At 43.3% G+C, this 18,115-nt stretch overlaps 1 protein-coding gene across 15 annotated transcripts in view; it reads right to left on the minus strand.

Annotated features, from left to right (window-relative positions):
- DAB1 (DAB adaptor protein 1) overlaps positions 1-18,115 on the minus strand; it is a 1,153,213-nt gene that overhangs the window by 394,021 nt on the left and 741,077 nt on the right. The window contains exon 5 of one of the 15 annotated variants that reach the window (XM_040470383.1): positions 7,999-8,086. The exons of the other annotated variants lie outside the window; for them this stretch is intronic. The gene's annotated coding sequence lies outside the window, so the exon portion shown is untranslated. The remainder of the gene's footprint in view (positions 1-7,998; positions 8,087-18,115) is intronic. 15 annotated transcript variants of the gene reach the window in all.

Consider the following 18,115-nt stretch of genomic DNA (forward strand, 5'->3'; position numbering starts at 1 on the left):
ACTGTCTCACTCTCTCAAAAATAAATAAATGTTGGGGCGCCTGGGTGGCTCAGTCAGTTAAGCGTCCGACTTCAGCTCAGGTCATGATCTCACAGCCTGTGAGTTCGAGCCCCGCATTGGGCTCTGTGCTGTCAGTTCAGAGCCTGGAGCTTGCTTTGGATTCTGTGTCTCCCTTTCTCTTTGCCCCTCCCCCATTCATGCCTTGTCTCTACCAAAAAATGAATAAACGTTAAAAATAAATAAATAAATAGGGGCGTCTGGGTGGCTCAGTCGGTTGAGCGTCCGACTTCGGCTCAGGTCATGATCTCACAGCTTGTAAGTTTGAGCCCCGCATCAGGCTCTGTGCTGAGAGCTCGAAGCCTGAAGCCTGGAGCCTGCTTCGGATTCTGTGCCTCCCTCTCTCTCTGCCCCAACCCACTCGCATTCTGTCTGTGTCTCTCTCAAAAATAAACAAACATTAAAAAAATTTTTTTACATAAATAAATAAATGCAAAAAAATTTTTTTAATTCATTAAATGTGACTATAGCCACTATATGCTTAAAAGGAAACTGCTGTACACAATGGATCCTTGCTGAAAACGGGTTAATTATGAACACTAGAAGCTTTTATATTCTGCTGAAGCTTCTGTTCAAATCTAATTTCTCAAAGTATATTGCTAGACGCTAATGAAAACCCAAAGAGACACACGCATTCAGGAGATGGATAGCCAATGAATTTTCTGTTGTTTTTATAGCGAACAACTTTTTTATATCCTAACATTTTTATGCCAGCTATGAAAAAGATAAATAAATATTTATGACATTCACTCAATTCCACAGTAACTACTAAGTTGCTCATGTTCTCACTCTGGTTTGAAATGTGCATATTTTAGAGGCTGGGAGTCAAGTCTCAACCCTAAACGAGAAAGCCACAGAATGCTGTCATTTACAGACCTTAAAACTACTCATTTGACTCACTACAGGGATTTGCCTTGGTCTCGGGATGTAACAAACTTAACCAAGGCAGCTGTAGATTCAAACACATGCAAACCTCCCTGCTGCCCAGCAGATAACACCAGGATTGCCATGGACACTGGTTTTGCTGACGTTTCACACGTATCAGAAGCGTTTGATCAAGAAAAACAGAAAAGATGACTGAGGAGACCCACAGAAATAAATGAGGACCGATTTCCACCATTCAACTATCTTGCAGAAACTTTCCTTTACCAAAAATGGCCCAATTTACCCGTTGGTATGGTGACTGAAGTTCCCACTTGAGAGAGATCTATGTAGTCATAACATAATAATTATAAAGAATAGGCCAGAATCCACGAATGACTGGCTCATGAGTGAAAATGAGCCCACAGGCCAGATATTATTAGACTACAAATGTTTCATTGTTGTTGCTTAACTGATTTAGTGGCACATTTTTAAACTGATGGATTTCACATTTAAAAAACATGTCTAGCTTTTCTTGAAAAAGCTGAAGACCTGGTTGCTTTGGTCCAGCATTCTCTTACTGCAACCATCGGCTGGAACTGAACGGTGGCTTACCCAGTGCCCCCCAACCCCTCCCCCTGGACTGTTTCACTCAGTAATGTCAACTACACTGCCTTCATAGGCACCTGAGCTCGTTGGTCTGGTCATAGGAGGCACCTGAAAGACCATTCAAATACACCACAGCTGACACACACCCTCATTTCACCTAAATAAATACAACCACACTTCTCCTTGGACCGCTCCTTCACCCCGGGTAACAGGAGAATGGTGACAACAGCCAAGAAGGCTACACAAAGGAAAGGCTGTTTTACCACCACCCACCCAACCACAATCTCAAGGCTACCAGGGACTCCATGAACTGGAGCACCTGCTGACGTTCACAGCCTCAGCTGCCCTGGCTCCCGCCACCCTGCCACTTTGTGATCCATTCACACCAACTTACTTACGGCTCCCCATACACAGAGGTGCCCATCTCTACCTTTATCTACCCCTGACCTAGAACGTGCCTCCTTCCTGTCTCTGTTGATCTGTGTCTTCCCTGGTAGACTGTACACACCACAAGGACAACTACAGTTTCTGTCACATTCGCCCAACACAGTACCTGAAACATACTTACTACGAGAAAGATCCACTGGCAAAGTCCAACTCAACTTCAAATTACTTAGCTTAGATGCTGACCCTTCCCTACCCTGGCAGACTTCATCCCTCAACTAATATTACTTTTTTTTGTTGTACTGAGCCACCATGTTGCCATCTGTGTATTTGTGCTTCACAGACTAATCCTGGATCTTGAGAAGAAAGCCTACGTGTTTTATGGCTATATCCACGGAGCCCGCCATTGTGCCAGCACCCTGCAGGGGCTCAATGAATACTGAGTAAAATGGATGAAGGGATGGAACACGAAGTACTTCCTCATAAACCATCAGTCCGTGTAATGGACACAGAGGTAACCATCATCCTCCTCGTCACCATCCCCTTCGTTGTCGCTATCACCCTTGCCGCCAGCACAGCATCTCCATTTGATAAGACAGCCAAGACCCATGGCACACAGCTTTTCGCAAGGGAGCCAAGGTCCAAATGCATGCCTCTGTGTCTCACACAGCCGAAGTGCAGCCAAGGGGGTGGAAAAGACCAGCACCCCAAGGGCTTTGACTATTCTACGTGCTGCCACCTACTCTTTCACACCCTCCCGATTTCAAACCCAAATGAAACAAGTGCTGGTTTAGATCACGTCCAAGGCATAGCTGCCATCGTATCAGTAACCTGTAACGCACCTAGAAGAGAGCTAGCTGGGTAATGTATGCATAACTCAATTCTGGTAGTGACATACTTGACGTCTTTACCTACAGCACATATCTCATATCGTCTTTCTCTGGAGTTTTCTGTAAGTTATGGATTAATAAACTTTCCCTAAGAATGCAGCCTTATTAATCTTGCAAAATACTCAGAAAAAGAAAATATTTTATTATGCCCATGTAAAGTGAATTATGATAAACAAAGTCCCATGTGTGCTGACAAGAAATAAAGTTGCTTTCTGCAGCAAATTGTATTTGTGATCCTGGTCGTTTCCTCTCCAGTCAGATGTGGAGTAAACAAAATAACCACCTGTATGTGTCCTGCTCTGTGAGGACAAGAGCGGCCATCAAGGTCACAGACAGATGTGACCCAATTTCTTAGGGGAGAAACAGAAAATTAGCACAGTTGGCCTTATTCAAGCCCCTCCTCTTAAAGCTGAAAAAAAAAAAAAAAAAAGCAAAGGCAGAGAGAGAGGAGGTCTGTCATCATTCCGCTGTTCTCTTCATTACATTGATGCAGATCTTTCAAAGGCTAAAGCTGTGTGCCTTCCTGGAATCTATCTCACTTGTCTGAAGGTAGAGGGGTGAGGGAGAGAGGAGCAAGCATTTGTGGCATGTACATGTGCAGGCACTGGGCACTGCTCTAATTGTGCGGCCACATGTTCCTTAATGTACAAAACAGGCTTCTAAGAATTCAATTTTCAACTGAGGCTCCGAGAGTTAAGCGACTTGTCCATGGCCACAGACCTAGTTATGAGCCAAACCTTGGTTTGACCATCTGTAAAATGGGGATTGTAACACTCATCCTATCTATCTGATAAGATCAAAAGAGAAGAGAAGAAACCTGAATAGTTTGTGTGTGTGTTTACATGAAATGCTACAAAAATGTAAGATCACCGCAGCTGGAGTGCAGGTTCACCCGTGGACTTCTTCCTTCATTCCACCTAAATGTTGAGTACTTAAGGGCTTGAAAGTAACCAAAGATTCAGACAGAAAGCGACATTCACTGTAAAGGGAAAAGCAGTGGCACCAGCTCCACGATGAACCCCTTGGCGAACCTGCAAGATGGGTGCCAGCTCTCCAACCTAAACAAAGTCTCCACATCTGTAGCACGAGCGTTCTGTTCCGCCAGGCCACAAAGGAATCCAGCTCCGGCATTGATTCCAGAAGAGCTGTGATGTTCACTACCCTAGAACTGTGTCTTATTGGGCCACATTTCCACTCCTTCTCCCTTACAGACCTCACAATCCCTCATCCAAATCTCCTGGGTCTGGTCTGTTCAGAATGCAGATCTTATTTTGCATTTTAGAAAGGCAGCATATACTATGTCATACACTTACACTTCTTTGTATTGTCTCTGGCTAGGGCTTCCCACCCCACAAATTCATTAATACTTCTCTCAAGCCATATGTATGACCATTCATACTCAGAGGGACCAATAAAGATTATAAGCGGCTCATGTCAGATCAGATCAGGTTTTGCCACTAAATGAATGATAAAAATATTCTGACTTTTCAGAGCATTCTAGATTTGGGAATTGCAGAAAAGGGACTATGTGGCCCTACTGTCACTGTTCTACTCACCAGGGCAGGCACTCATCGCTGACAAGACTCCACCTGGCAAGACAGAGATTGAATGCCAGTGGCTACTGTCAACATTCTGCAAGGGAGGTGAGATGTGACGGCGGGGTAGGGAAGCTAGGGGAAGAACGAGGGTTTCACTTCGCTGTTCTGAGCTCTGCAACATCAATAAATACTTTTGTAAGAGACTAATTTTTCTGGCATATGAACTAGTCCTTTGCCTGTTTTTCTCTGATCCACTCCTGGTCCCTTCCCCTGCTCTGCTGGGTGTGGCAGGAAGCCTGTCCCAAGCACATTTCCCAGGCTCCCTTGACAACTGACTTTCAGTGAGGTTCACTTAATGGGAAAGCCTGGCAGGAGAGAGGAAGTTGGAAGGGAAACTAGGGTATCTGTCTCCCTCTCTCACTCACTTTCTGCTTCAAGGTGGCATACCTGGAAGTGGCCCAGTCTCCTCTATGGTTCCAGCCCATTCCCGTGTGGGACCTATTCCCACCATGCAGCCTCTGCTATGTTTCCAGCAGCCACGGATCCTGGGCTCCAGTAACAATACACCTTCCCTTTGTGCCTGCAGATCTAGAAGCAGCTTCTAGTCTTTGTGCTTTGCTTCTTTGTCACAGTTTCAGCTCTGCCAACACATTTTTCACTCTATGAAATTTTTCCTATTTAGTTTCCTGTATTAAATTCTTTCTGCTAAGGTACCTGGCATGTGCCTCCTGACGAAGTGATCACTGACACAGTGCATACTGTCACCATTAATAAGTTCTGCTTGTCCTGGAGATGTGGCTGCTGCAGTTTTGGGTTTGTCCAGGACAGTCCACAGAGACGCTCTTCACCCCTGACACACACTGGTTGGCAGAGTTTCAATCTTTACGCTATAATTTTACTTGTTTTTTGTTTGGCAAAAATATGTATTAGATTTTATTTATCTTTCGTGTTTTTTTAATTCAACATACAGTATAATATTAGTTTCAGGTGCACACTACAGTGATTCAACTGTTCTATACAACATCTGATTCTAATCATAACAAAATGCAATTCTTAATCTCCATCACCTGTTCAACTCACTCCCCTCCCCCCATCCACCTCCCCTCTGGTAACCATCAGTTTGTCCTCTATAGTTAACAGTCTGTTTCTTGGTTTGCCTCTTTTTCCCTTTGCTCATTTGTTTTGTTTGTTTGTTTCTTTTTTAAATGTACATCCAAGTTAGGTAGCATATAGTGCAATAATGATTTCAGGAGGAGAATGCAATGATTCATCCCCTACATATAACACCCAGTGCTCATCCCAGCAAGTGTCTTCCTTAATGCCTCTTGACCTTTTAGCCCATCCCCCCCCACAACCCCTCCAGCAACTGTCAGTTTGTTCTCTGTATTTAAGAGTCTCTTATGTTTTGTCCCCCTCCCTGTTTTTATATTAATTTTGCTTCCCTTATGTTCATCTGTTCTGTATCTTAAATTCCACATGAGTGAAGTCATATGATATTTGTCTTTCTCTAATTTCACTTAGCATAATATACTCTAGTTTCATCCACATTGTTGCAAATTACAAGATTTCATTCATTTTGATTGCTGAGTAATACTCAGCAATATATATACCACATCTTCTTTATCCATTCACCAGTCTATGGACATTTGGGCTCTTTCCATAGTTTGGCTATTATCCATAGCGCTGCTATAAATATTGCAGTACACGTGCCCCTTTGAAACAGCATACCTATATCCTTTGGATAAATAACCTAGTAGTCCAATTGCTGGGTTGTAATAGGATAGTTCTATTTTTAATTTTTTGATGAACCTCCATACTATTTTCTGGAATCTCTGCACCAGTTTGCATTCCCACCAGCAGTTAAGCTGTAATTTTATTATTTTTTTTTAATTTTTTTTTCAACGTTTATTTATTTTTGGGACAGAGAGAGACAGAGCATGAACGGGGGAGGGGCAGAGAGAGAGGGAGACACAGAATCGGAAACAGGCTCCAGGCTCTGAGCCATCAGCCCAGAGCCTGACGCGGGGCTCGAACTCACGGACCACGAGATCGTGACCTGGCTGAAGTCGGACGCTTAACCGACTGCACCACCCAGGCGCCCCAGTAAGCTGTAATTTTAAATCAGCTGCAGATAACCCATGAAGTGAACAATCACCCACGGTAACCTATGTTATTACCATGGGATCTGATAAGGAACTACAAAGTCCACCTCATGACTGCTCCCCAAATACTTCCTCCTCAACTGAAACAATGTGTGAGAGAGGGAGTAACGCACATTCTAGCAACTGTGCAAAATCCCACTGCAAACTTTGAAGCTGAGAGCCCTTTTGTTGTTGCTGATTTCATGCAACTCTCTTGATCTGATGAAACCAGAAGGACAGAAAAAAAAAAAAAAAAGGAAAGGAAAGAAGGGAGAGAGAGAGAGAGACGGCAGTACAGGAAAGGCAGTTTGTGAGTAAAAGGAGACAACAGAAACATTTGTAATGACAGCAGAAGGCCCTTAGTTTGTTCTCAAAGATTCAAAATAGTTCACTAATGGGACAGGACACTTTTCCCTCTACTGCAAAGGAACTACAGTAGACATTAAAAACTAGAAGTAGTAAAAATTTAAGGTGAACTTTCTTGAAAAGCCAAGCATATGAGGCATGAAAGACACGTCAACAGTGTCCTTGAGAAATTCTCAACCTTCAGAGGAACCCAGAGAAACAGACAAGGAGCAGAACAATTGAAGATGTAATGAAGGATGGTGTTTAGTAGAGTCTGGGGCTCAAGATGCCTGAGAAAGATACACATGCCTAGGGAAGCAGGCAGAGGGAAGCATCAAACGTAGTTGAGTCTATGTTGTAAGATCTGTATTTTTTAGAAGAGGGTAATGTCAGTCCATTCTCCCAACCCCCTTCCTCCCAGCCATGTTGATTTATGACTACTGGAATTAAGACTTCCTTTACCACTGATACATTTGGAGCAGTCAAATGTATACAGAATGGTATCTGAACTCACTCATAAAGGACCCATGGATACCAAAGGGAAAATATAGTGTTATCAGGGTAACCAAGTGGTCAGCTTCTCCTTCCCTTAATTTTGCTTTTATGACACATCCTCTTTTATATCAACCTATAATTACCACAGCACATATTAGCTTCACTCCAGAAAATACAATGCAACGTGATGACAGGATGTGAGAGAAAGGAGAAAGAGGTACCACACTCAGCAAGGGAAGAAGAAGAATTTGAAATTTTATCCACATCAACATCGTAGAGGTAACTTCTGGAGAGAAATGGGTATCTCCACTAGGTCCTAAAACATACATAATATCTGAATGGGAAAAAAATGAGTGGGAGTGGGCTGATCAAAGAATTAATAACCTAAGGAATTCCAGAAAAAGAGACACACAAACAACAACGAAGAGAGGCAGACAGAAAAGGATAGCCATCAGCAGGTAAGCATCAGGGCCATAGGTAGACATCTCTCCTGTTGTCCTCATTTTTGCAGATATAAGTTATCATTTCTATGCAGAATAGTGATTGCTCAAATAAAAAATGCTTGAGTATTTCACTGTATTATCATCATAATGTATCTGAGAATCTTAAGTCAAGATGGTGAGGAAGAAAGAACACCGACATGGGTACCAGAAGACCTGGATCTCTATCCCAGCTCACCTTGATGACTGGACACATCCTCTCATTTCCCTGTAGCTGTGGCTGCTCATCTGAAGGTTGCAGTAACATTCACTGACCTGAGATGCACCTAGAAAGTAGAACCAGACTGTAGCTATCGGCCATAATTTGGCACTCAGGCAACCAGAAGACGACGGCCGGTCTGAAATGCCAGACTAGTGTATCAGGAGCCGGACTCTGGCCCCCAGCCCCTAGATCATGTTAGTCATGCTAGACAGAGTGTCTACCCCGGAAAGGACTTTGCCATCCCCTCACACTCCAGGGGGAAAACAGACATCTTTCAAAGATCTCTGCTATTTGAACAAGGAAGGGGACTGGCTGCTACTTGGCTTGATCAAGTCCTAGGAAGCCCCATTCCTCACTTTTACATCTCCACTGGGCCACTGGGACAAAGGACATCCCCTTGCCAGTCAGTCTGTGAAGGAGGGTGGTGACCCTGTCAAGGGCGGTGCTAAGCTCCCCACAGCCCTTTCCTTGAAGCTGTTCTGGGTATCAAATGAAAGCACATAACTCACCTAGTACTTTGTGAGCACTCTATGAGCACCAGTTTTTCTCCTCCCATCCTAATGCCCCACCATCCAGAGCAAGAAATACAGGTGGAATATGATGAAAACATATAATTAGAAAATGTAATTTTTAGAGACAGCATTTACAATGGCAACTACAAAAATATAAAGCACCCAAAAATAAATCTAACAAGAGGTTAGATACCTTTATGAAGAAAATTACAATCTGTATTGAAAGACATTAAGAACTAAATAAATGGAGAGGGGTAGCATATTTATGGGTAGAAGGGCTCAATACCATAATGATATCATCTCCCTGAATTAATCTATAAATTCATTGTAACTCCAATGAAATCTCAAGAGTATTTTTGTGTAACTTTAAAAACTAAGTATATGGGGCGCCTGGGTGGCGCAGTCGGTTAAGCGTCCGACTTCAGCCAGGTCACGATCTCGCGGTCCGTGAGTTCGAGCCCCGCGTCAGGCTCTGGGCGGATGGCTCGGAGCCTGGAGCCTGTTTCCGATTCTGTGTCTCCCTCTCTCTCTGCCCCTCCCCTGTTCATGTTCTGTCTCTCTCTGTCCCAAAAATAAATAAAAAAACGTTGAAAAAAAAATTAAAAAAAAAAAAAACTAAGTATAAAATGTATACGGAAGACAAAAAGCCAAAAAAAAAAAAAAAAAAAAAAAAAGCCAAGACACTAGTGAAGAAGGACATTGTAGGGATTTGTCCTGCCAAATGTCAAGGATTATTATAAAGCTTTAATAATAAGCTATAAGATAATAAAATTAATGTAATCTAGGCAAAAGAGTAGACAAAACATATGCCTGAGGGCTCCTGGCTGGCTTAGTTGGTAGAGCATGCAACTCTTGGTATCAGGGGGGTTGTAGGTTTGAGCCCCACACTGGGTGTAGAGATTAAAAATAAAATCTTAAAAAATATATATACATACACACACACACGCACACAAACACATCTAGAAAATGATCTTAAGTGCCAAGATGACTTTTTTCCACATGGAGGAAAATTAGAAATAAAATAAATTCCTACCTCACCACAGACACACACACACACACACACACACACACACACACACACACACAGACTCCACATGGATTATAGAACTTAAATGTGAAAGACAAAACAATAAAACTTTTAGGAGATAATAAAGGACAGTATCTTTAGGACATCAGAGTAAAAAAAAAGAGTTTCTTAAACATGACATAAGAAGTACTAACCATAAAAGAAAAGATTGATAAATTCAACTACATTAAAATTACTAAGATAGCAGAAGGTTGGCAAGAATCCAACTTCTATGTGGTCTATAAATCTATTCATCTTCCCAAAGGAATAAATTACAGTAACCTTTTTGCATTCACTACGTTCTAACAATACACACCCATAGCTTAGATTCAGCATATGGCTGGCCCATCTTTGACTTCATCCACAATTGGATTACCGGAACTTCTGGTTTAATTTTAATGTTTGAATGGTTGTGTTTTATATTGAGAACTTCTGTGAGCATGCATATGATACTGCTCAGAGTAAGTCCTCCAATCTCAGACAAGCACGATCGTGTGCCATCATCACAGTGCATGGGCACCCGTAGGCACTCACGAGGGAATGGCAGTGCATGGCATCTCTTCCTCACCCTGTGTACGCTGTATGCATTGCCAATGATCAGTCATACCCAAGGCTGACTCTCACTGTGCTATCTCCTGGACTTTACTGTTACTCCCCAAACTGCTCGTTGAAAACTGTACCGGCAAAATCAAAGAGAAAATCAAAGGGGTGGACTCTCAGCCATGATCAACATAAACCTCATGGGAAAAGCTAACCTACTATCTCCCACATAACATGATCTCCCCCAGTGAGCCTACAAGTTTTCCACTTTCTCTTTCCATTCTTTCTACCATGCATCCCTCAGCAATATAGTAGCATTTACTGTACATGTTGACATGTATATAGTAATACATGAATACAGGCTAGGATAACATAAGAAGGAAAATGTCTCCCAAATATGACAGGTGTTTCAGATGGAGCTTTTCCAAGATGTCCCTCACATACACCAAGAGAGATGCTTGCATTGGCATGACTGTGCCTAATTGTCACACCCTGTTATTGACAGTAAATTATTTCTGGGGGCCCTAAGGATAAACCTTCAAAGTATGTAGTGTCTGGGTACCTAGTAATTAATTACACTGTAATTTACAAATATCCTTTTTGATTGAAAACACTTGTAGTTATTTTTCTTCTAATGAAGTGGACAGCTTTACTGAATCAATAGGGCAGATTTGGGTAAGTAGTTATTATTGATTCCAAACGATGTCAAGAAAACACAAAAATGACTTTTAGTCGGGGCACCTGGGTAGCTCAGTTGGTTGAGCACCCAACTCTTGATTTCCTCTCAGGTCATGATCCAGGGTCATGGAATCTAGCCCCACTTCAGGCTTCATGCTGAGCATGGAGCCTGCTTAAGGTTCTCTCTTTTTCTCTCCCCCTCTGTCCATCTCCCCTGCTGGCCCACTCATTCACTCACTCTCTCTCTCCCTCTCTCTCTCTCTAAAATGAAAATAATCAAAAAATGACTTTCAGTTGATGACAGTTACTATTCAATTACAGATCCAGTTTACAAGACAAAAAACTATATTGTCAAGATCAGTGAACAAAGGAAATTCAATACTGTCAATACAAAACCATTACTTCACCCCAATCTTTGTATGCACATGAACTTAATGTACTACGAGAATGCACACAATTCAATTCAGCAGAAATTAATTGAACATCTACTATATTCCAGACACTGTTGTTAAAAGGAGAAGCCACATTTCCTTCTTTGAGAAGCTTGTAAATGTCCTTTATTCACGGAAAGTTCCTAGACAAATCAGCTCTTTCTTATTATCTCTATAGTGACCAGCTAGAAATCGGGTAAGAATTCAATGGAATTTTTTCTTCCCAAAAGAACATTCAAAATAATGATATGAAATGATAAACACCAAATTTAGGGCAGTTACCTCTGGCTGAAGGAAAGAGATATGACCAGGAAAAGGTTACTAGGAGGCTTCAACCTCATTTGTGTGGGCTTATTTCTTAAGCTGAGTGGTGAGTACAAGTGCTTTTACTATCCTGTTACTTCTACTTCGTCTTAGGTCTTATATATATATACTACATTTCAAATCATACATATTGCTCTTATGATAAAATTAACCCCTCTTCTTAAAACCCATTAAGTGATTACCTACAAACATGTTCCCTGGTCTATCTCATAAGACTGAAAAGGGCTCCTTGAAATCAGAGGTACTATGGTAAGCAAACTGAGACCTTAATAAGTTAAATGACTTTTTTTTTTTTTTTTTTTTTTACTGGAGGAAACCTCTGAAGCTTTACTATGTCAGTAAATACCATGTCTTAAGAAGAGTAAGATATATAATTCAGTGATTTTCAAACATCTTGAGGCATGGGACATTTTTCTCTCTGAATGTTCTTTCTTTTGAAATACTCATAACCATCTTGGGGAACACTAACGTTCCCTGGAACACGATCTTGAAAATGCTCTATAAAGTAATCCATTTCAGCCACATATTGTACATTACAGCCACAGCGAATTATGCCCATCTCCAAACCAATGATGAACCTTCATGCCCACCTGTCTTTGCCCACACAGTTCTCCCAGTCTGGATGCCTTCAAGCCCTGAGAAATTCCTGGTCAACCTTCAGCTTCCAGATGAAATGCAATCTCTTCTTTGAAGCCTTCCCAACTCTTTCCTTTCTTCAGATATAATAAATTACTTTTCTGGACGCTTTCAGTGCCACGCAGATATTTTCTGTACCATATCTCACCCTGCGTCAATTATTTATGCATGAGGCAGGATGCCTAGATGACAGAGGCTGTACCCCTGCATCTCGATACTGTTCACAACGCTGAGCACAGAGTCAGGGCCAGACATAAAGTAGGCGATCAGGCAATATGTGTTAAATGGACACAGAAGTAAGTGGTGCCTATGTGGGTGACCTGAGTCAATTTCCCAGATACTCTCCAGGCATATTTGTTAACTTTTCAGTCTTTACTAGCAAATGTGACACTAACAAGAGTAGATATATTGGATACAAAGACTGAAAAAGAGACAAACTCAGACAAAAGAGGGGGAAAGGATGGCTTAACTGATGGATGGTGAACCAGCAGATTACCAGGGTCTAGTCAAGAAACAGAGAGACTGGGGTGCCTAGGTGGCTCAGCTGGTTGAGCGTTCGACTTTGGCTCAGGTCATGATCTCATGGTTTGTGGGTTTGAGCCCCGCATGAGGCCCTCTGCTGACAGTTCAGAGCCTGGAGCCTGCTTTGGATTCTGTGTCTCACTCTCTCTCCATCCCTACCCTGCTCTCTCTCCCCTCAAAAAAATAAACATTAAGAAAAAGAAGAAGAAGAAACAGAGACTAACCAACAGAGAGAGTCAGAAATTGCTATGAAGCTCAGAGCTTATACACGGGGTTAGTCATTTTGCAGATGCACTGTAGGTGGTCGACACTGACTTGAAGTCACCCTGAACTGTCACATCTGTCTGTGAGGGCACTCCTCTCATTTTTATCCCCTAAGCTAAACAGCCCATCTTGGCCATCACAAAATTTGTATCATTTAAGCTATGAGTTGTTCTATTCAGCAGAATTGTATTTCTGTTTTCCTTTCTCTTTACGAGCATCCCCCACTGGCACTGCAGATTGGTTATACATCAGGTTCAAATAAAAAAAAATAATAATAATAAAAGCAAGCCAGCAATTTCTCTCCAATAGAATATGCTGCATATTTCATGAAATAGAAGCCAGAGGAGTTTTATGATTCCTGAACCAAAACCTTTCCATATCTGAAAAGTAAATGGAAGAAAAATACAAAGAGCATCTCACAGAAAAAGAAACCCAATCATTTGCTCTTCAACCTAAGCCAAGTGCTGAAGTCATTAATCGACTTGTGTGTGTGTATGTGTTTCATTATGGACTCGTATCCTGCTAATATGCATTTCATAGATTGAGTTCAGTGCTAGTTTCCATGAACATGAATGTACTTACCAGAAAAGGGGTTTTCTTTTCCTACAGACACTTTTTGTTTTTTTTTTTTTTTTTAAGAACAGAACATCTGACTGGCTCCTGCTCTTAGTTTTGCAATATCTCCCCTCCACTCAATTTTTATTTATATTTCAGGTCACTTCTCTATCCTGGTATAGAAGACATTCTGGTCTAGAAAAAAGAGCACTGGATAAGGAGTCTAAGAATTCTGGGTTCCAATGGTGTCTCTCAGCTGTAGAGTTGTATGTTTCCTCCAACCTGATTCATTTTCCAATCTGTAAACAGGGAGACTTCACTATTCTACTACCAGAATCCAATCAATCAAATAGTCACTTTATTTTCCTCAAAACAATTGCTGAAAAGTACAGTGCCATGGAGGTTTTAGCATGTTATGTGTACCTCACAATTCCCTTCAATTTCTAATAAGCTAAACAAAACAACTTTTGCCTGGAATCCTAAACTGTATCTCTTCCTCCCCATCTCCTGGTTAGGAAAAGGAAGAAAAACAACAAACAATGGACACTGTTAGAATACGTAAGCCTCAGGATATTGGTAGCAGAGAACTTTTCATTATCAAAGGGGAGAATTTGGATCTCATTTGAAGGATAACGTTACCAGCTACGTAACATTACATGCTAACTACTGTTCCAAGCACTTGGGTGTCAATGTCCATAATCTTCACAACAATATTAGGTAGCAGGTCTGTTATTTTGTAAAGAAAACTGAAGTATAGAGAGGTTAGAGAAGTCAGTGAAGGCCACCAGCTGGCAGGGCTGGAGGAACTGGGGACTGAACCCCGGTAGTCTTAGCACCCAAGTCCAGACTTCCACCCACCTGTTATACCACCTTTTAATGTTATAAATCTCTGCTTATCACAGCTGGTAACAGACAACAGCAATAATGCTATCTCTGCGTACCTGCTTACTGAATATTTTAACAGCACAAATGGATGTCAACATACTGACCAACACTCTCATCAAGTCGCAAGTGTTCAAAACATCCACCATCAGCCCAATGCCCTGTTGACAACAGAGCAACACTCACTTTATGTTCTCAACATCTGACACTCGGAAAAACACGCAGCTTGCTTCTAGAGAAAGTCTATTCCATTATTCCCTCTTAAGTTTTACAACCACCGTGAAAGACAGCTGGGACTGCCTCTCCACTCAGAGACAGCATAACACAGTGGTCAGGGCAGACCCTGGGACCAGGATGCTTGGATTTACTTTTTTTTTTTTAAGTTTATTTACTTATTTAGAGGGAGAAAGAGAGTGCAAGCTGGGGAGCAGCAGACAGAGAGGGAGAGAGAGAATCCCAATGCTGTTGGCGTGTGGCCCAATATGGCAGCTGAAGCCAGGAACCAGGAGATCATGACCTGAGCAGAAGTCAAGAGTCAGAGGCTTAACCAACTGAGCCACCCAGGCATCCCCAGAACTCTTGGATTTAAATCTCTAGTTCTGTACCTTATTTGCTGCGTGACCTTGGACCAGTTACCAACTCTCTGTGTGCCCCCCCCCCCATTTCCTTATCAATCAAATGGGAATGAGAATATAGCTATTCACTTCCTAGGGTTATTTAAAGATTAAATAAAGGAATGCATGCAAAGTACTTCAAAGGGTACCTGACTCTTAGTAAGTGCTCCAAAAGAGCAATTATTCTTATTATTTTTATTAATAAGACAGGTGACTTGCCCAACATCACAAAGTCAGAAAGTACGTGGATTGGACCTTGGCCTTCTAATTCCAAAGATTATCCTATCTTCTTAGCAGGACTGCATGCTAGTTACCGTCCTCCTGAAATCCTGTTACATGCCAAAGCTCCCAATTGGGGCAGTTTTCTCTAAAAAATTGCTCAAAGATCACATAGGTAATCTGCAATATTGTCCTCGTTTTGCAAATGACAAAGCTGAGGCTCTGAGAGGTCATGTGACCTATCCTCCATTCCTTAACTCAACCAGTGCACGTTCTTTGCCACAGTAAGCCCTCAATAACGATCGGAAGTTCCTGACAACAGCCTTCCATGTAGGCAATTTTTTAAAGTGCCATCCAAAAGACATAAACTGTGATTTTCTTGCTTTGTTAGCTTTATTAGTTTGAGAGAGGGATTCAATTCCTACAAAAACAAAATGTTTGACTTGAGTGAATTATCGAAATTAAATGCTGCTTCCATTAGATGCTTCATCTGCCTGCAGGGTGGCCCCAGGCACCGGAAATCCACCAAATGCAATTTTTAAGAAGGGTACTTTCAGGTACCAAAGCCAGACACCCACCCACTGAAGGGAAATTACTTTGGAAGGCAAAGGGGAGTGAAGCAGCATATTCCTCTGGGGCCTGGGGAGAACGAGAACAATAAGTGATAGCATCTCTTCCCCGCAGCCTCCCACAATGGTGTATCTTACAACCGAAACATACTGTGGAACAGCTTGTGAGAGGAGCTTCATCAACAATAAGTAATTTTTATTCAGATTTTATTGTTGAATACAATGAACATGATTAAATGTTTCAGATATGCCTATTCAGACCTTAAGCAAACCACCAAGAAAAAAAAAAACTACTAAAAATCATCTTCTAAATCTGCTTTAGGAAGAGATTTTAATTGCCAACTTGATGCTTAGAACTGAATTCCCACTGGAGAGCTGCACTGCTCCCAAGAAGACAGTAACACACGTTTGCACTTCCCACCTCGGCCTCTGCTCTCATCCCCGCTGATGCCCTTAGCGTCGCCAAATAGTTACAATGTCAGTCTTTCAAGTCACTGCATTTTGAACTTCCGAAACCTTTACGAGGGCCTCTGTGTACCGAAAAGAACAATAGCGCTTCAAAAGCCACGTCTGTGCGTTCTTCAATACTCCATTTGAATGCTGGGGTTTCAATCAAGGACATCAGCAGACAATTTCTGATTGCTTAGAAGTTGACTTTTAGAGGGCTTTGATTAGGTTGCCCTTCTCAATAGGAAATCAAGAAAATCTTTGATCCCTTTCAAATTCCAGAATTGTCACCAAGCCTTGTCAGGATAGGAAGTGAAAGAGATGGGGGAGGGGGGTGCTGTGGAGTGTTCGTTCCTACTCCAGCCCAGCTCTCCATCTCTGGCCCCTGAACATCTATCTCCTTGCCCGTGCAATTCAGGGTTCCATCCAGAATCACTCATCATTGAGATAATAAAAACAATGGGTGCTAATTCAGGGGGTGGGGATGGTTTACAATTTTATGGATTTCCTGAAGACCTATAATTGGCACATAAATGTACAAGCGTGAACCGGATAATTAGGGGGTTCTGAACGCAAGCCACCTTTAATTTATATGATTACTTGAAAACATGTTAACTGTTGTGAAGTGTCAGCGGAACCCCCACAAGGCCTTTATTCGAAAGTATCAACACTGCGAAAGTGCGTACAACGGGCCAGCAGGAGGGGGGCGGGGGGGGGAGACGCGAGAGCGGATCCTCGCTCGGGTCCCGGTGACTCGCTGGAGCTTCACATTGGCACCCACCTCGGAGGACTTGCTAGCCGGACCGCCCGCCCAGCTCCCGGGCAGCAAAAGACGCACTCGATTCCGCAAGCTTTCCACTTGCCGATTTTTCGAAGGATCTAAGCCCAGGCGTGCGCAGGCCTCCAAATGCACAGGCAGGCACCGACCCACGCCAGCACGCAGCCAAGCTCGCAGACACTCGCGGGAGCGCACAGATGCCCGCGCCGGGGCGCTCTCCGCTCCGAACGCCGCCGAGCCTCCGGCGACAGCCGGAGCACGGTCGCCGAGCGCCCCCGGCCTCCCAACCCCCACCCCATTCCTTCAGACTCTCCCTGCCCAGGCGGAAGTGCCCAGGCCGACCCCCAACAATGAGGACTTGTGCGATGCAGTTGGGGGGAGGCGGGTAGTTTAGAGTGAAACATACACAATCTGGCGGGTTCGGGAGCGACCAAGGCAGGAGCCAAGTGGCATCAGCCTCTGCAGGCAGCTTTCCCTCGTGCCCACCCACTCTTCCCCCACCCCCAGTCCGGGTCACCAGCACCACCATCAAGGGGGGATAAAAAGGCGCTTTAAAAAGTGCGGAGAAAAGACGCGCCCTCCCACCAGGGGTCACAATAATACTCCGCGGGACGCAACCAGCCGGGGAAGGAGAGTCCAGGCTACAGCAACCACCTCCGTTTTGAAATTTACTTTGTACGCTCATCCCAAGACGCCTTTCCGACGCGCGACACAATCTCCCCCCATCTCGGACTCCAGATCCAGGTTCTCTCGGCGGCTGAGCCCTCCTGTTAGGGCTTCTTTGTGAGCCAAACCACGGCGATTTTAAAGTTTCCCCCGTAGGAAAACAAACAAACCCGGAGCTCTGCTTCCCAGGCACAGCGTGGAGTCCTGAGCAGAAACCAAGAGCGGCGGGCTGGGGAGAAGAGCTATCAGGGTGGCGGGGAGCCTGGGGAGCGGGACGCAGCGGCGGAGAACGGAGTCGACGGAGGACCCAGGAAGGGCTGGGGTCGGGAAGACGCAGGGCCCAGCTCTGAAGGTGTCTGCGAACGGGGCAGGGGTTAGAGGGAGAGACCC

Source organism: Herpailurus yagouaroundi, unplaced genomic scaffold, assembly GCF_014898765.1.
Source record: "Herpailurus yagouaroundi ecotype Mexico unplaced genomic scaffold, PumYag 77, whole genome shotgun sequence".
Taxonomy (NCBI): Eukaryota; Metazoa; Chordata; class Mammalia; order Carnivora; family Felidae; genus Herpailurus; species Herpailurus yagouaroundi.